The 18,880-nt window shown below is 27.8% G+C and overlaps 1 protein-coding gene across 2 annotated transcripts in view; it reads left to right on the top strand.

Moving 5' to 3' along the window:
* LOC112748028 (suppressor of disruption of TFIIS) overlaps positions 1-18,880 on the top strand; it is a 65,481-nt gene that overhangs the window by 33,647 nt on the left and 12,954 nt on the right. Inside the window, exon 1 of one of the 2 annotated variants that reach the window (XM_072218896.1) lies at positions 4,221-4,253. The exons of the other annotated variant lie outside the window; for it this stretch is intronic. The gene's annotated coding sequence lies outside the window, so the exon portion shown is untranslated. Of the gene's footprint in view, positions 1-4,220; positions 4,254-18,880 lie in introns of those variants that run through there. 2 annotated transcript variants of the gene reach the window in all.

The raw sequence follows: 18,880 nt of genomic DNA, 5'->3' as shown, positions 1-18,880 counted from the left end.
GCTGTTATGTTAGGTTTAGCCGCTTAGGAGGTTTTGTTATCTTAGTTGAAGGTGGAATACGGTTTACGCATTTTTGGGGGAAGTAAGCTCTGTGGTCAAAGAGGTGGGTGAAACTAACCCCTAAAGTGTTGATAATATTTTTAATTAGTTTCTCCATCAAATAATTCACTGAGTAGGCCATTATTTGATTTTACCTTCCCGTTTTTTGAAATGAATTATTAAATCCTTTTTTAAAATTAATTCTAAAAATCCAGCACAACTTGGTGACCTTCAAAATCATATTGTGCAAACTCTGTGTCAGATGGAAATGATTTTTCCTCCATCCTTTTTCACTGTCATGGTCCACCTCACGGTGCATCTCGTTGATGAACTAAAACTTGGTGGCCCAGTACATTATCGGTGGATGTATCCAATAGAAAGGTTAGCTTGCTAATAAAGACCTATTATACATTCAATTTCCTTCATAATGTATATAATGAACATTACGTCTTATCTCTATAAAAGGTATCTAGGTCGATTGAAGCAATATGTGCGTAATAAGGCACAAGCTGAAGGCTCAATTGCGGAAGGGTATCTATCTGAAGAAATTTTGACATTCTGTTCTAGATACTTGGATAATGTTGAGACTAGAATCAACCGACCCAGGCGCGTTGATGATCAACCTAGTGATGTTACACACAATTCAGGGGAAACTATGTTCCCAGAAATTGGAAAGGCATCCGGAGCTGTTTCACATTTCGGAGTCACTCCTATGGAGAAAGATCAGGCACATCGTCATGTGCTAGTGAATTGCGAGGCCGTCGTTCCATTTCTTGAGTAAGTATGCTTATGTATTTTTTAACCACAAGCATAAATCATTCCACACCATCATGAATTGGACTAGTTTGCTGTTGTATCATAAAGTACATTTAGGTCAGAAACGAAGCGAAGATTACAGTCACAAACAAGGTCGCAATCTAAGATAGACCGTGTTGTGCATGCAGAATTTTCTCGTTGGTTCAAGGATAAGGTTCGTAGAAATTTAACCTGACTCATGTCTTTTTTAGTATAGGATTTGAACTTCATGAAATCCAATATTTTATGTCAACGGTGGATGTTATTTGGTCCCAGATTCGAATGGACAATACTATACATTCGAAAGAAATGAAGTTGCTGGCATGCAGACCCATGCTTCAAGCAAGACGTTTCGGGGCGTACAACGTCAATGGCTACAAGTTTAGAACTATCACAAACGAAGATGGACTGAAAACACAAAATAGTGGAGTTTATGTCTCATATAATACTATAAGTTATGCAAGCATGCGCGACAATAGGGTGGCGGTTGGTAGTGCCCCATATTATGAAAAAATTGTGGACATAATTGAATTAAACTACAGCTGCCATTTCACAGTGGTATTATTCAAATGTATCTGGGCTGACACAACTACGAGCAGAGGCATCAGAGAAGACCATATGGGCCTTACCAGTGTTAATTTCACCCGTCCGATACACACCGATGATCGAGAAGAAGATGAACCGTACATATTGGCATCAGAAGTGCATCTCGTATACTATGTAGATGACGTAGTAGATAAAGAATGGAGTATAGTGATTCATGTAAAACCACGAGACTTGTATGACATAGGAAGAGAGAATGATGAAGTTGAAGCTGCTTTTTCTCCACAACCAGGGTTATCCATATCAGCGGCAAGTGACATCGGCGATTTACAGTTGACACGGGATGATGATTTAGAAGACCCAATAGATGATGCTTCCGAGAATTTCGATGATGTGGCTTAGTGGAAAGATGGAAGACATGAACATCATTTATAGAGGATGTGTGTGTGTTTAATAAGTTTAATAGTGTTTATGATGAACGTATTTTGCTTGTTACATTACAATCTGTGTTTTCGTATTTGAAATAAGTTTTCATTTCTTGTTGGTTTTCATACATACCACTAGTTTCTCATTTCTTTCAACGTTTGTTGATAGCAAGACACACTTTTGAAGTAATTTTTGTGGTGATCATCATTGTTGTTGTTCTTAATATCGTTGAATTACCATATTGTTATCATTGACCCATATAGTCAACATTAAATGGTGGTGTAACAGGAGAAATGATTACGGAGGATTTCTCTTCATGTTGTGCGGCGACAACATTCGCTAACGAAATGGCTATGGCCTCTCCATTCTATTCACTTGAACATGCAATTACTGTTGCCAGAGACATCTGGTTCTATAAGTTGAATGTTAGGTCTTGGGTGAAAGCTATCTCAGGACGAACTTGTTCTAATGAATACCTGGAAACGGCGAACGAAGCTACTGTGCAGGTTTGTTCATTAGGCATGCCGTTAAACCATTGAGTTAAACTATTTTTGAATGATAAGTATTTTAAGTTGATATAAGCTTAAAACAAATAACCAGCAATAGTTGATACGTTCATATTAAATTATGTAGGAACTTCATGTATGGGGATCAAGGTATGAGGAGAAATTTGGGTATGTTTTTGTGACATTTGTGGCTGGTAGGATCTCCGAAGACATACTTGCTGAATTAAAGGTTAGTAAAAAGTTTCTAGCATAGCAAGTGAATCACAAAGACACGATGTGATTATAACAAAGACCATGAACTGATTAATTTTATTATGATGTAGACGCGCTTTCGAAACACGCATGTTGTTGAGTTGGATATTGCTTCAAAAGAGGAACTAAATTATATAGAACGTTCTATTACAGAACTTCTTTCCAAGAAATCCGTCCAAACTACCAACGAAGGAGATGGTAATCCTGAATTTTAGTTTTGTTTAGGTTTAAAGAGTGCGAACCATTTTAACGTATTTTTTTCTTAATTACTAGCTAATGACCTTGATGTTATCATTGTCTTTTAAGTAAATTTATCTTGTTGTTTGCATGTTCATATTTTCAGTGTCAGCTGAATATTCAGGCGAAATAGTTTATGACACTCTAGATGGGGCAGACACTGATTCAGAAGACGATTTAGATGTTATCTCCTCCGGTGTATATGACATCTCCAGGAATGTTGAGCTTGATAAGGTCACAGAAAAAGACAATCAAACTTTAAACACCCAGCATAGAGGAGATGACGTACATGCTGCAAAAAGGGGTTTCGATCTGAACAAGTTGACATGGTTTGGAGATGACTTATCAGATCTTTTATCACGTAGCTGCAGTAGATTTTTGACAGAATTTTTCTGGCCAGGTCAATACGATGTTGATGAGAAAATTTGAGTCAATATTTATTTGTCTACTTTAGTAATCTGATTTTTATACACTATTGAACTTTGTTTTGAATTTATGAATTCGGATGTTCACTTGATTTTTTTGTTACCATTTATGTTTGAATACAAACTCAAAATGCGCTGATAGTACAAGACAAAACCTGATTCGTAAATTTGTTTATTGTTATTGATTTATAATATTTTTTTAATTAATCAATTATTTTTTATGTAACACAATATTGAAAATTTTTTTACTGATTTAGGTTAAAGTGTTTGAAACATGTTTTTCAAAAATAAATATTAGCAGAAACTTGAATAGATATAAGAAGGCAATGTTTAAACAAGCAATTTCAACTTAAAAATATATTGCAGCGGTTGAGAGAGTACCGCTGCAAAAAGCACATCAAACACATTTGCCCAGCAACATTTAGCGGCGGTTAAAGTAAAACTGCTGCAAAATGTTACGCTTTTAGTAGCCACATCCACATCCGTCGTGCTAACCGCTACCAAATTCTATTAAGTAGCGATTTCCGGAAACCGCTGCTAAATGTCCGCCGCGAACTGCCGGATTTCTTGTAGTGATATTCTCTATCATAGGCATGATATCAATTAATCTTGTCATGTTTTTTTTATTTTTGTCTGCAATCTTGCATGATGTACCATTTTCTCTCCTTTCGATCACCGTAATCGCATGATATACGGTGCAATATCAGTTTTCACTTCTATAAAAAAAATTATTGCTCTGCCACTTTATAATTTAATGTCCTCATATGCCATTAATATAATAATAGTTTGTTATCTTTCATAAATTAGCCAATACATATGCATACATTCCTTAGAAATACCATTTTTACCATAGGCATATCATTTTTTCATCCTCTATTTGATTCATATCCTTTTTTACTATCCTCATTATGCCAAGGATGTATGACAACTATTTCGAATCACCTTCATTCTTCCTTAAAATTTATTCTAACACGGTAATATAACTCTCATTCAGTTCATATATTATAATTTTTTATTTTTAAATTTGGTTGTGTTAATTTTTTTTTTCTTTTATGTCTTCATGATGAACTTTTACATGTCATAGTTATCAATATTTCATTCAAAAATTTCAGTAGAAGAAATTTAACATGTCTTCAACAAGAGACCATAAGGGTTGCATATTTTTTATGTTCCTTAAGAGTACAGTACATTTGTGCTCCCTCATGATATTTCAATAACTCATTTCATGTTTCATTCCATTTTCTATCGTACATTACTTTGTTTGCAGTTGTATCTTCAGAGTAAAAGGAAGCCTAACTTTTTCAAGTTGCATTTAAAGACGCATGATAACTATCATTTATGATACACTTCATAATCATTACCTACACACTCTACCAGCCTCTGTTACTTGCAACCTACCTTTTTCATTCTAAACCAATCATGTACTCTGCAACATGCTTGATATCAATTAATATCCCCATTTATGCTATATATCCCTTCTACGTATATTCATACTATACCGTTTCTCCTCTTTGATATATCAATTTTTTTATGTCCTGTGCGATTTTATTTTTCGGCTATTAGCTATTGTCTCCTACAAAGGCCACTACTAGTCTACTACACTTTTTTTATTAAATGCAATCATATGTCATTAATACCACGCGATTTTATTTTTCAGCTATTGGCCATTGTCTCATACAAAGGCCATTATTAGTCTACTACACTTTTTTTATTAAATGCAATCATATGTCATTAATACCATAAATTATTGTTATCATGGTTTCATCCTTTAAAACATCTATTATCTACTAGAAGAGTATTATCTTTTATAATTCTTTTTTTTTATTCAAAAGTTCATTCACTCTCCCTGACTTTCTTATGATGTATATATGATAACTATTTTAAGGCTCTTTCTTTCTTTCTTGAGATCAATCTTGATATGGTAATATACTATTTCTTAGTCCATATCTTTAAATCTATAAATCTATAAATTATTTGTTCGTATTGAAGAGTGTTTAACTCTTTTAAAAATATTTCTGTCATCATCCTAAAGTTATAATATATATATATATAACTTTTATCATGTATATTCAGGAAATTGAAAAAATTCTTTTACTTTTTTGTAAGAGCTTTCAAGACATTATCTCCAACTCTTTGATTTTTGTTGACGCTAATGGTGATGATATAGACATAACTATTTAAAAGGGGAATCGTACTACCATAATCGTTCGAGGATATAAACAACTTTTGGAGAAATATCGTCTTGATCATTCTGAAAGTGAAATATATTGGTCGTGACAAATTTCTTATTGATCAAGCATTCGACCACAACATGCATGTAGTTTTCAACTACATAGTTCTTTTGAAGTCTTTATTGGACAAAAATAACTATAACTTTAATGATCTCAATATTCATGTAAGTGGACATGTGTTTCATTATGTGATACTGGTCTATACATTCCTTCATATAATCAACCTGTCTCCTGAAATCATTATGAAATCGTTTCTATTATGCCATCAACAGTGTGCAAGGAACTTCCTATCATTATTCAGAGTAATATGTCAGTCATGTAGTCTTTAAAATTTTTCATAGGTGATATGAATTATTTTTTAGGTGATTTCCACAAGCAGTAGGATGTAGCCAAAACTCAAGATAATGTAAACATTTCTCAATTTATTCTATCTGTAGAAGTAGTAGCCCAGAATAATGTTATATCTTTAGAAGGCATGTATGCTACATTGGATCAGTTGGAAGTAACGGTTGCAAACAATAATTCGAATCTTCACTCAGGTAACCTCTTTTCTTCAACTCCATCAAATCCAACTACTTTGGTTTATTCTATTGTTAAAATTGTAACACGCTACCAAGCTAATCGCTATACAATGGTATGTATTCTGACCAACATAACAAACTTAAAATTTGGTCCAATACAATTTTTTTCTCTATGAATGTTTTAAGTCTTACTTTTTCCTTTATATCTAATTTGTTGTTGCCAGTAAAGTTTGCAATGAAAACTTCTCCATCTAAGCTTAATAAGGTCAAGGTTAAACAACATTGTAATTTATTTTGCATGATGAAATTTATATGGCATTCTGAGAGGCATAATGGAGTATTTATTACTAAGGATTGGTCCAGATATTGCACGAAAAGTAAATTAAAAGGTAGCAGTATTTTTAGGTTTAGTGTATCTTCTAAGGATGGGACGGTAATGAGTATTGCTATACTCCGTCGTTAGTTTAAATATATTTCTATCTGGGCTATTATGAATTTGCAACATATAAATCTTATGTAAATTTTAGCCTTTACTTCAGCTCATCATCAAATTAAATGTTACGTTCTAGTATAATCTAAATATCATATTTATACTATAATATATTATTTTTTGTCACAAATGTTATACTTTTTTCTACCTCTCTGTTACAAAACCACATAGTTATTCTCTCAAAATAAAATTTTGTATGAATCACTAATTACATGGGATCTTTAATTTTGAGTGTTCGTTTTTTTTAGTATTATGTTTTTTTTAGTAGTTTTTGTTGGTACTCAATATTTATTGCCATTTTTAAGTGGAGATCATGGTTCATTTAATTTGTTGTCTATGTGTTAAATGTGCAATTGTATATAACATGTGTTAAAGAGAAATTCAGCAAAATTGTATATGTTTTTGTGATTAAAATGTGTTCTATACTATAGTAAATTAAAGCAGTGTTTTAGTTTAGCATTTTCTATGCTAAGCACGAGTCATGCGCTAGTTCTAATCCTAATATCACTTTTTCTTTCTCCAAATTTACCCAACGTCCCAACCTTTACTTTTACTTGACTACTTAGATTTTTTTAATTTACTCACTTTTACCATCTTCTTCTGTTTTTCCCTCTGCACTTCCTCTCTATTTCTTCTTCCTCACCATCATTTTCACCTCCTCTCTTATCCATAAATTTTTGCTCTACCTTATTCTTCTTTTGCTTTCATTTTCTTTGCCTTCTCTCCTCCATCACTTTTTTCTACGTATTTGTCCTCCTTTACTCTTACTCGTCTCTATCTTAAGTTCGGCGAGGGCAGTTGTTTTAAGACTTGCTTTAGTTATTGTTGCGCCTCTTTTCTCCATCGTTATCTCTGTCTATGTCTCTCTTTCTCTTTTTTTTCACAAATTTTGTTTGAATAATTTTTAAATTAAAAATTTAATAGTTGCTATTGTTGATTGAGAGAGATGATGTTAATAATAAAATGGTGGCATTGGGGCGGAGGTTGTTGTTATTAGTGGTGCTGATGATTAAAAAAAATGGTGATAGTGGTGTTATGGGGGTGGCAACGGTCTAATTTGAGTTGTGGGTTTGAAAAAGTGGTGTTGTTATTATTGTTGATGATGGTGGCAGCGATGTGGTTTGAGAGGAGTAGTGATTGCGAATGTTAAGAATGGTAATAGAGGTGGTGAAGAATAATAGCAGTATGTTTTACGAGAGATGGGAGAGGAGACAAAAAGTAGTAGTGGAGAGCGGTATGAATAAAATTAAAAAAAAAAAGAATTTGACTAACGTTTGATCGTTAAAAAAATTAATGATAAAAGTAAAATTGAAATTTATTTCAAAAGATAAAGGATAAAATTGAATCAAATTAAATATTAAGAATATTTTTATAAAATATTAAAAACATTACAAATAAAAAAAACATATTTTATTTAAAAAAATAAAACAAATAACTGTCATAAGAATAATAGACTCGTTACATAATTTTGAGCATATATATGAGTGAATAATATAAAATAAAAAAATAAAATAAATAAAAATAACAGAAAAAACAACGGAAAAAGAGTAAAAAGAAGTAAAAAGTAAAAAAAAAAATGTGTCTGAAAATCTTAATTTTTTTTAATTTTCGTATATATTCCTATAATTCGCACTTCACTTTGGTATAAAAAAATTTTCAAGTAGATCCGTGGCCAGTGGGCCAACCCGCTCGTCCTATCCTGCCAAAATATGCTGCTTGAGTAGTATACATTTGGCCAGATTTTTTAATTTAACAACTTAAAATCTTGGTCTATTCCACCTTTTTTTTGACAAATTTAATAAATTAATTTATAAATTGGCCCATTTTCCTATCTCTAATAAATAACTATATAGACTTTTTTTATCAACAAACCATATAGACTTTTTTCAAAATAACTAGTGAATAACATCAATGCACTTTACTTATGGACACTATATATAAAAGAAATCTTATAATATATTATTATTTTTATAATAACAATATATATAAATAAGATCCTAAATTGATATTATATTTATATAAAATTGTAAAGTGTCGCTTTTAGTTTGGCTTGGCAAGCAATGAGCACGGTTGAAAGTGCTCTCTACGTCAAGTAGTTATATTAATCTATATTCTATTTATGTTGATGCTGTTGAAAACTACTATTTACAGTGCAAAACAAATAAAAGTGCAACTTTATTTTGTTTTTTGTTTTGGTTTCTCTATAATTGTTCTTTACATTGTCTATACTTGCATGATACCTACTGCATTTGGATTTTGGTCGCGTTTGAATTCAAAAATTGTAAGCATTTAACATCGTTTTAAAGATTTTGTTCGTTTTTTATCTGTGCCATACATATTCAGTGATTTAATTTCCTATGAAACAGATTATTTCTTCTTTTTCTTGAAATTATTACAAGTATTTGTGTACTAAACATAATTAATGAAATTAAATTATCGCTTTTAAATGCTTATAGTTAAGAGGACCTACAACCTTTTTTTTTTTTTTGGGGTAAGAGTGGTTTTAAATTTGAAGCGTAAATAATATCAAGACTCATAATTTTTAGTGAAATTATATTTTTATTTAGAAGAACATAACATGAATGATATCAAATTCTAAACTTTTGTTTATTGTAAAGAGTTTAAATACCAGGTCAAAAATCAACTCTTCCAAAGGTTAAAATAGACATGAATGGTATAATAATAAAACAATTTTCTTCAAATATTAAAAATTTTCATTAAAGACATACCTCTTATTACCCTATTATTTAATACTAAAATTCTCGAAATCGATATCGCTGATTAAAAAAATAATAATGCTAAAAAATCAATACTATAGCAACCAATTTCAACTAACAATATAACAAGTTATTAAACAAATCAATATAAAATTCATTAAAGATGAGTTTTTTTTTTTAATTTAAATTTTAGATGTTTCTTCTAATCGAGTTTCAGATGTTCTTATTTTTGAAGGTTTTAAATTTTTTTTTCTTATATTGAATATTGGCTAGAATGTTGGTTGAGCAATTTTAACTTCAAAAACTTAAAAAAAAAAGAAAAAGAAAAACAATGAATGGGATTTTAGGTTGGCCTACTACAATTTGTATCAAAGAAACTAGTTCTTAATAAACTAAATTTTACAAGTTAGTCATTTATCTTTTAAAATATTAAATATAAATCAATTTATAAAAATAAATAAACAAATTACTTTTTTTTATCTTTTACAATAATGTTAAATAATCCAATCCTGAATTAAGAGGAGGAGTGGGGAGGTTTCTTAATTAGGCGGAACTCTGAAGAAGAAAGTGAAAACAAAAATGATCCACAGAATCAAATGCATTAGGTGTGATCTTTGAAATCCAAGAAGTTCCCAGATGCTGAAAGCCAAAGTAAAAGTAAAATATTGTTGTGTTATGGCATTTTCTGTGACTATATTATAATTGCTTTCCACATCACATGTTGTTGCTTTCTTAGTCAACCAAACTTCACCTACTTAGGACAAAGTGCCAAACCCCCTTTTCCCTCTTACCTTTCTTTCTACAACAAATCACATAATGGAGCCTCAACACACACTCCAATTATAACCATATTATATATATTATAAGGTGTATTCTATAGTACCTAGCTATAATTAGTCATATTTATGATGAAATTCTCAAAATTTTTTAATATTACGATTATAAATAAGTGGATCAATTTTATAAAATTTATATTAAATTTGACGATTTTATTATTTTGTGTTTTGTATGTTTAATTTATTTTTTTATTAAAAAAAATAAGATACCAATATATTATCTGTCAACTTATTGTCAATAATAATTAATTATTATATTTTAAACACATGTATAAAAAAATTACATCTAAAAAATATATCTATAAAGACACTTCCATTAGATAAAACTATAAAAAAAGATATTTTTATTAGACACATCTATAAAGACATTTTTATTAAATACAGTTATAAACAAAAGTTGACAGAAATACTGTTGGTAACATAACGGAATTATTTTTTATTTTACGCAAAATTTCAGCTATCTCTATTTTAATAATGATTATAAAATTTTGATAATATTTGAAACATAGTAAAAAATTAATATGATCTTTTTTATTTTTAAATAATACTTTTATTTTAAAATTTTTTTATCAAATTTAAAAGTATTGCTAAATAAAAAGTCACCTTTATTTTAGCTATATTTTTAAATATTATCAAAGTTTTATAACTAATATAGTCACTATAATCATGGCCGTCATAAAATCACTTATATATAATTGATTTTAAAATTAATATATTCATAATTATTGTATTTAATTAAAATTTTTTAAAACTGACAATATAAATAATAAATGAAAAAATAGTTATTTTTAAAAGATAATTATATATAAATTAAATAAGAATTTGTATAAAATATTTTATACCTATACAGACAGACGTAAAAGTTAAACCCTAATTATATTATTATTAGTGTAACAAAATAGAGAATCTATGGTCTAAACAGGAACATATGTCAACGTATTTACACTTGTATATATATAAATATCTAAAATAATATGAAGTATTTACACATAGGCTGAATTTGAGTGTAACAAAAATTTCTTATGAGTGACATCAATTGCACAATACAAAATTATTTTATCAAGTTCACATTCAATAATTATTTAAATAATTTATTAATATTTTAACAGTCAAGTAGCTAGGCTGCTAAAAAGTAGTAGTACTAATTAAAGCTAGCATGCAACAAATGAATATGTTGCACTTATACTTAGCATGATTAATAACGTACTTTATTAACAACAATAATGATTAAAAAAATTAAAAATAATGAAAAAGAAAAAATAAAAGAAATTGTCACAATCACAGCCAGCCCAGGTGGTTGGAATTATTGAAGGAAATGGAGCTTTCAAAAGACACACAACATAGCCCACAAAACCCACACAATTTGCTAAGGTTTTGACAAATACGTAACTATCCCCTCAATATTTTAAGGATTCAGTGACACAGAAAGAATCACTAAACAAGAGTAATTGTCTACCATCCTCTAATATTTTTTTATTATATTTTTTTTCCTTTCAATTTCTTCCCCTCTTTTACAGCTCTTTTCATCTCCTTGAGTTGTACTTTTCCCTGCCATGCAATCTTTGGTTCCAATTATTTGCTCCCAAAGAATTAAAAATAAAAAAATAAAATATTATTTTAATTTTTTATGTATGTTTGGATTAAATTTTAATTTTATTTTTTATATTTAAAATATTTTATTTTTATCTTAAGCATTTATTTTGTTTTGTTTTAATTTTTTTAGCAGAACTAATTTTTTTTTAAAAATATATTTTTTTAATAATAGTAGTGGTAGTGATTTAAAAGTTAAAAAGTAATAGAAAAATAATAATAATAATAATGATAATAATAATAATAATAATATATTAGAAAACAAATTTAATTTTGACTAGATCAAAAAAAATAAATTGAAACGTTTTAGAATGACGTTTCAAAATATTAATAATAAAATTAAGACTTAATTAAAACGTTAGGGATTAAAATAATTTTTTATAAAAAAATACAATAATATTGTTTCCATTGTACTTTGGTATGCACTCGTTTAATTTGTTATATTTGTAAGAGGTAAGATGTATTATCAATTAAAGATTAAAAATTATAAAAAATGTATCTACTTAGTATATATAATAATTTCTAAAAGAGAAAGTATAGGGAGCCAATGGCCTAAGCGTATAATGTGTACAATGGAGGTTTAAGAAGCATTAGAGATATGACTATTAGTGTTACATTATCTTGTCAGGTTATGCTTTTGGGATGAGTGGTTTCAGATATAGTATTAGAGTTCTAGATTCAAAAGGTCAAGAGTTCGATCTTTGGTAAACTCTAAAATCAGTTTAATTTTTTATTGAGATGTTTATTATCCTTGGTATCCGGATGGTTATCCTTGGTATCGGATGGTTATTTTCTTTATACATATTCAACTTGCAGGATAAACGTTTATTATTAAGACATAAAATTATAGTTATTAGTGGGAGCTTAACTTTATTTTATTTTATTTATTTAATTTTTATAGTTTAAACTATTTAATATGCCTGACTTAGCTTCTAGATAACCACGTATCATCATATATTAAGTCTGTTATCGTGATAATTATTCATGTTATTTTTTTTATCAGTTTAATTTTTTTTAAAAATTATATCATAATATAATATTAAAATTTTATATTCGGAAAGTTTTGAATTTGGTCTTAAAATTCGATTCTTGATTAATTAAAAAAAATTATATGACAAATAAAAAAAATTATACATAAAAATTTAAACAAATTAAAAAAAAAGCTCTTAATTAAGAAAAAATATTAGATATGTAACTATCGATATTATTTTCTCATATTATGTAAACAAAAAAAATCTTCTCGCATCCTTTTGAAAAAAAAGTATCATGACAAAGTCAAAAACGTTAGCTATGACAATATATTTATTTTTTACGGTATCTTCTAATTCAATAAGTAAAGATTAATTTATCGTGAATCAAAGTTTTATTTAAGGATTTGTCATTAGCCAATAAGTTGTTGTATGCACAAGGTGAGATTTGATTCTCTAAAATTTATTTAAGCGAATTAGTGAACTAATCACTAAACCAACCCAACTTAATTAGCTATGACAATATATAGTACTATAATAATATTTGAAAGACAATAAAAAATTAGTCTATATAATCTAAACTTAATTTATTTAATATTTATTAATTATCACTAAAATAAATTTAGATTATTTAAATTAATTTTTTATTATTTTCCTAAAATTACCGAGGCCAACAAAATTTAAAAATGACCTGATTCATAAAGAAAAAAAAAAACCAAACAAGTAGTATTTATGAATTGTGCCAAATTTTGTTGGTAATAATAATTAATAATAAGAGAAATGAATAAAATAGTAGGAAGCAGACGTGCCAAGATCTAAAATAGGGGATGGTCATTTTCACTTAATTATTGACGGCACAGCCTCTTTGTATTTATTTATGCAATAAACAAACACATGACCTGTCAAAGGGGTCCAAGTCTTCAACTACTCCAAAGCTTAGGCTTTGAATAATTAATTTTTATTATTTTCAAGGCAGTTTTGTTTGCACCATATATTCTATAGATGGAAGGAAATTAAAGCCATTCATGGACCTATTATTAATTTGTTTTGGAAACTGGGGATAGATATAACTATATATTGCTGCACTATTATTATAAGGTCAAGATGGCAGAGGTATTTCAAATGTTAAAGATCTCTCTCAATAATTGATTGATAACTATGTTATGCATGCCATCTATCTATCTAATCTAGCTTCTACAGATATACAAAATTATTTATATATCTACTATTGTAATTTAATTTGAAATCCCTCTCCTCAATCATAGAAGGATTAATCTAAAATTGTCAAAGATAATTATGCAATTCAAAGATACTGACATCAAATTATTATGCTTGATGGGGATTATATTGGATAATTGCTACAACTGTTAATGTTGTCATTATTATTATTGTTATTTTGGCTTTTCTTAAGGTATACGTGTGTGGACTACATTGTGGGACTTCTTGCACAGATAGATCAAGGTTGATCAGATTATTTATACAAATGATAGATATAAACCCTTTTCTTTTGGAACTTTGCAGTGTTTTTTTTTTAATTTATATACTATATGTATTTAATTAATGATATATAAATATTAATTAAATATATTCACTGAAAATTAATCTTTATTTTAATATTATTTTAAGACATAAAAAATATTTATCAATAATAAAACTTCGAAAAATATCGTCCTTTAATAAAGTTTAAATGCTAACAAAACACTCTTGAAAAATTGAACCAAAATGCCCTAAAAAATTTAAAATTATAACAAAAATATTTGATTTTTTAAAATAATTTTGTCAATACCAAAATCTTTTGAGAATATGTTTTATAATTTACAAATAGGTTATTTCATAAACATGCAATTTTTTCTATATGAAAATCCATAATTTGCACTACACTAAAAAATTTGAAAATATCGTGATTCCATTTTTCATTTTCTATTTTCCATTGTAATTGCAAAAATCTAGAAAGAGATATACACTGTCCTGAACAAAAATCTCAGCAAAGGTATTTTTCCGATAATGTTTTAGAATTTTTTTTAAATTATTTATGATGTTTAATTTAATTTAGTCTAATTTCATTTCTTAACCTTTGAAATTATTTAAAAGATTAGTTTAAACATTAAGGGTAAATTTTAAACATAAATATTAATTTTGAATCAAGTTATTTTAAAATTATCTATAATATTCAATTTCATTCAAAAGTTTTAAATTATATTGAAGTTATTTCAAATATCAATTATGCTGTGTATATATTAAAAATTAGTTATTAAATTAGTCACTCATATAAAATACATATTAAAATATAAAATATATAAGTTAAACACTATATATATTTATACACAAATACATAATAACTCATTTTTAATACACACATAGCATTTTTTTCAAATATTAAGAGTAAATTTCAAACATTAATACTAAATTTGAATCAAATTAAAAATTAAAAATAATTTTAAAAAACTTTAAAAATATTAGGAACAAAAAATGTAGAATAATAATTAGAAGTCCTAATTTATCCTTCTGATTATCTAATAAAAATTCAAATATATGTTAATTTTTGAAACACGAAAAAAATTAAAACTTTTTTATTTAAAAATTAAATAATACCCAAAAAGAAAGTTATGACTCCAGATTATTTTTCAAAAACATAATTTACCGAAAATATTGAAACTATGGATCACTTGATGAAATCTTGACCCTCATTCACAGTAAATTTTGTATCTGTGGGCGCAAATTCCCATGATTCCAATCTGAACTAATAAGACATCTTAATCATCTATGATCATAAATTACACTCTTTGTTAAAAATGGTTTACACTCGTCAAACTAAATAGAAGCAAATAATGTACAATAATAAGATGGAAGAAAGCAAAGCTGAATTCTCGTTTGAGAAATTTTAAGAGATTTAATTAATTTGAAACCGACATTCCAAAGGTTAACAGCCATAGAGAAATTATGCATGTATTTCTACTACAAGTCTACAACTACTCCATCTTTAAAAATGGGACCTTTCTCTTTCTCTTTCTCTTTCTCTTTTTTTTTTTCTTTCTATTTTTATATGTAATTGAGATGTGAGATCAAATGAAAAATACTATATGATTTGAGAAATAGGTTAGTTGAACGAGATGGATTCATCATTTTTAATCATAATGTTAAATATTTGATATCATATCTTTCGATTTTTTTTAATAAAAAATTTTTAAATTGAGTTTTTTTTTAGGATAAATAAGAGATTCAAAAATTCCAAAAAAACACAAAAAAAAATTAACAAAAACTTTTCGGTTTTTGAAAACCATAATTATCTAAAAGAAGAAAATTCTTAATGTCAAGAGCCGAAACATGAAAGAGATGAAAACAAAAAAAAAAAGATGTTGTCCTTTCTTAGTAAGAATGTCAGCTATGATATTAGCTTTTTTAGAATATGCTTTTATTCAACTTTACGAATGTGGCTACTTAATAATTTTATATCATCAAAGAGAGATTTATAAATATGAGAATTAGTACAATCATTTCTTATAAAATTAATAGTCGTAGCCGAATCAGACTCGATGAGAACATGAGAGAATTGATTTGTTATTGCAATTTATAGACTCTTCACAACGCTCTAAAGCTCAGCTTGTGTGATGGAACAGATACCTAAATTGCGAGAAGCCAATAACAAATCTGCCAAGGTAGTTGCGAAACATTATTTTCTCCATTGAAAAAGAATTCAATTTCATGCAATTCTTTACAGAGGAATATCATTTTATCATGCTTATAACTACAGTATGATTCCTCTTTAATTGGGAGCTTTTTCTCATGACACCCAACATCTCTTTTTCACGGAATTTTAATAATTTCAAAAACTGTTGTTGAGTACATCCTCTTACCTTCAAAAATATGTTTATCATGGAAGAACAAAAGAGATGAGCTTGCTACTCCAAAGATACAGGACTAATCGATTGTATTATATAATTGGCAAAGAGCCAATTTCTAATAGTCAGGTTGAAGAAATTCGTAATAATGTTGTGAGCCTTGAAGAAGTTTTAAAGTGCTTTGGCAAACGGACAATCTTAAAGAATGTGGAGAATGTCTTCATCCGCTGCATTGCAAACTGGGAATTGAGCATAATTAGATATATGTCTTCTTCTCCCACTAAAAGAAAAATGATGAATATCGTCAAATTTAATGTTGAATGTTAGCGGTGGGTTTATCGACGGATTTACCTGCGAATTTGACAATAAATTTGTCGGGTAAAAAATTTGCCATCAGATTTGGCTTTCCGACGATAAAGTCGCCGAAAATAATTGAAGAGAAAAAAAAATTTGGCACGGTCATTACCGTCGGATTTACCGGCAGATAAATCCGATGGTAATCTGAATTAGTGAAACGCTGTGTTTTGGTCATTCGCAAAGCATTACCATTGAATTTATCCGTTGGTAAATCCGACAGTAATCGTGTCCTAAATTCGAGAACCTTCTCCCCCTCATTATTTCTGAACTACTCCCTCTCTTTCTAACCTTCTCCTTTCTCTTTCTCTCCCTCCTTCTCTCTCCCCACAAACCACCTCCGGTAGTCTCTCCACCACTGTCGGTCACCATCAATAGTGTTCAAAAACTGCTTGGACTCCTTACATTGCGTTGGTCACTCTATCGTCGCCGTTTTTGTCGCTCCACCACTACCCGCTGCCATCATTGTTGCCGTTGGTCCTTGTGTCATTGGAGCTGCCTCTTTCTTTCCTCCAGGTATGTTGTCCTTCTTCTTGTTCATATTATTTTTTTAATTTATTTAAAAAAATTCTAAACCCTAATTTATCTAATTTTAAATTGCTATGTATTATAAAATTTGTAATTAGGATATTTGTATTAGAGATTTAACTGTTTTTTTTTAGATTTAGTTCATGTATTAGTTTAGATTTTGAATTTTTAATTCTATTTTGATTTAGAATTTTTTAAAATTCTATTTTTATTATTTTATATTTGAAATTTTGTTTATGATTTTGGTTTTGAATTTTATTTTGATGATTTTGTATTTATTATTCTGATTTTTATTTATTGTTCTACAAATGTAATATCTCTAACTGCATTGTTCTAATTTCTGTTCTTAATTAGTTCATTGTTGTTAATTGTCTGAGTTAATATTAACTTGCTTATTTTCTGAATTAATTATTGACTTATTATTATTATTGTTATTAATTTTTCAAGTTTATTATTATCTGAGTTAATTATTTTTTGAGTTAATTAATTGATTGTTGTTAATTATCAGAGTTAATTTTAACTTATTTATTATCCGAGTTAATTATTGATTTAAGTTATGTTTCTGATTTAAATCATACTTTTGGTTTAATGATGACTGAATGTCAATTAATGTTTGATATGACTGGTTGATTGATTTTGTATATAGTTGTATTTGGCTGATGTTTTGAATTTTAGATTTAGTCGATAAATCTGCAAAGTTTTTATGGTCCGGGTGCTTTTGGTGTTTGTTTAGTTTTGGTTCATGTATGATTTGTGAATTTATAACTGAATGTTAATGATGACAGTGTAAATTTTTTATTTTAAGTTCCATCAAACTTAATAGAAGAATCAGGACTGAGTCTTGGGCAACTAAAAAAATTATTTATTTGTTAACTTTTAGAAATTTCTCAGATGATTAATATTAATAATAGTTGATAATAAAATTTTTATTGGTTATAAATTAGTGTTTGATTTGGCTATTGTATTGACTTAATTTATGATAATGTATGGTTGATGTTGTGGACGATAAATTAGTTAATTTTTAATATCATAAATAGTTTGGTATGGTTGATTATTTATGTAATATAATAGTATTAGTATAGCCTAATCTCTAATACTCATCAATATTATTCTTTCGATTTCTAATTTAATATTGTTCAATTTTTGTAATTGAGGGTTTGGTGCATTTTAAATATGATTTTCCTACTTATTAATTGAATTATTTTTTTGTTTTAATAATAAACTTTGATATTTAAACTTATTTGTAGATTTTCAACTAAAAATTATTAAATTGTTAGTTTAGAAATTATTAGAGTTAAATATTTCAAATTATATATTGAATTTTTAAATAAATTTTTTTTAAAAATTAAAATTTAAGTTTACCACCGGATTTATTGTCGATTAAATTTATCGGTAACTATTTATTTAATTATTAAAATAAATAATATATTACCGTCGGATATACTGAAAAAAAAAATTGATAGTAATGAACTTTAGAATTTTGTAATTAAAGGTTTATATCCATCGTTAAATTAGCCGATAATTATTAGCGGACAAAAAAATTTAACAATAAATAGTTATCGACGAAATTTATACCGTCGAAT

This window comes from Arachis hypogaea, chromosome 2, assembly GCF_003086295.3.
Source record: "Arachis hypogaea cultivar Tifrunner chromosome 2, arahy.Tifrunner.gnm2.J5K5, whole genome shotgun sequence".
In the NCBI taxonomy this organism is placed as follows: domain Eukaryota; kingdom Viridiplantae; phylum Streptophyta; class Magnoliopsida; order Fabales; family Fabaceae; genus Arachis; species Arachis hypogaea.
This window is presented reverse-complemented; position numbering and strand designations above follow the sequence as displayed.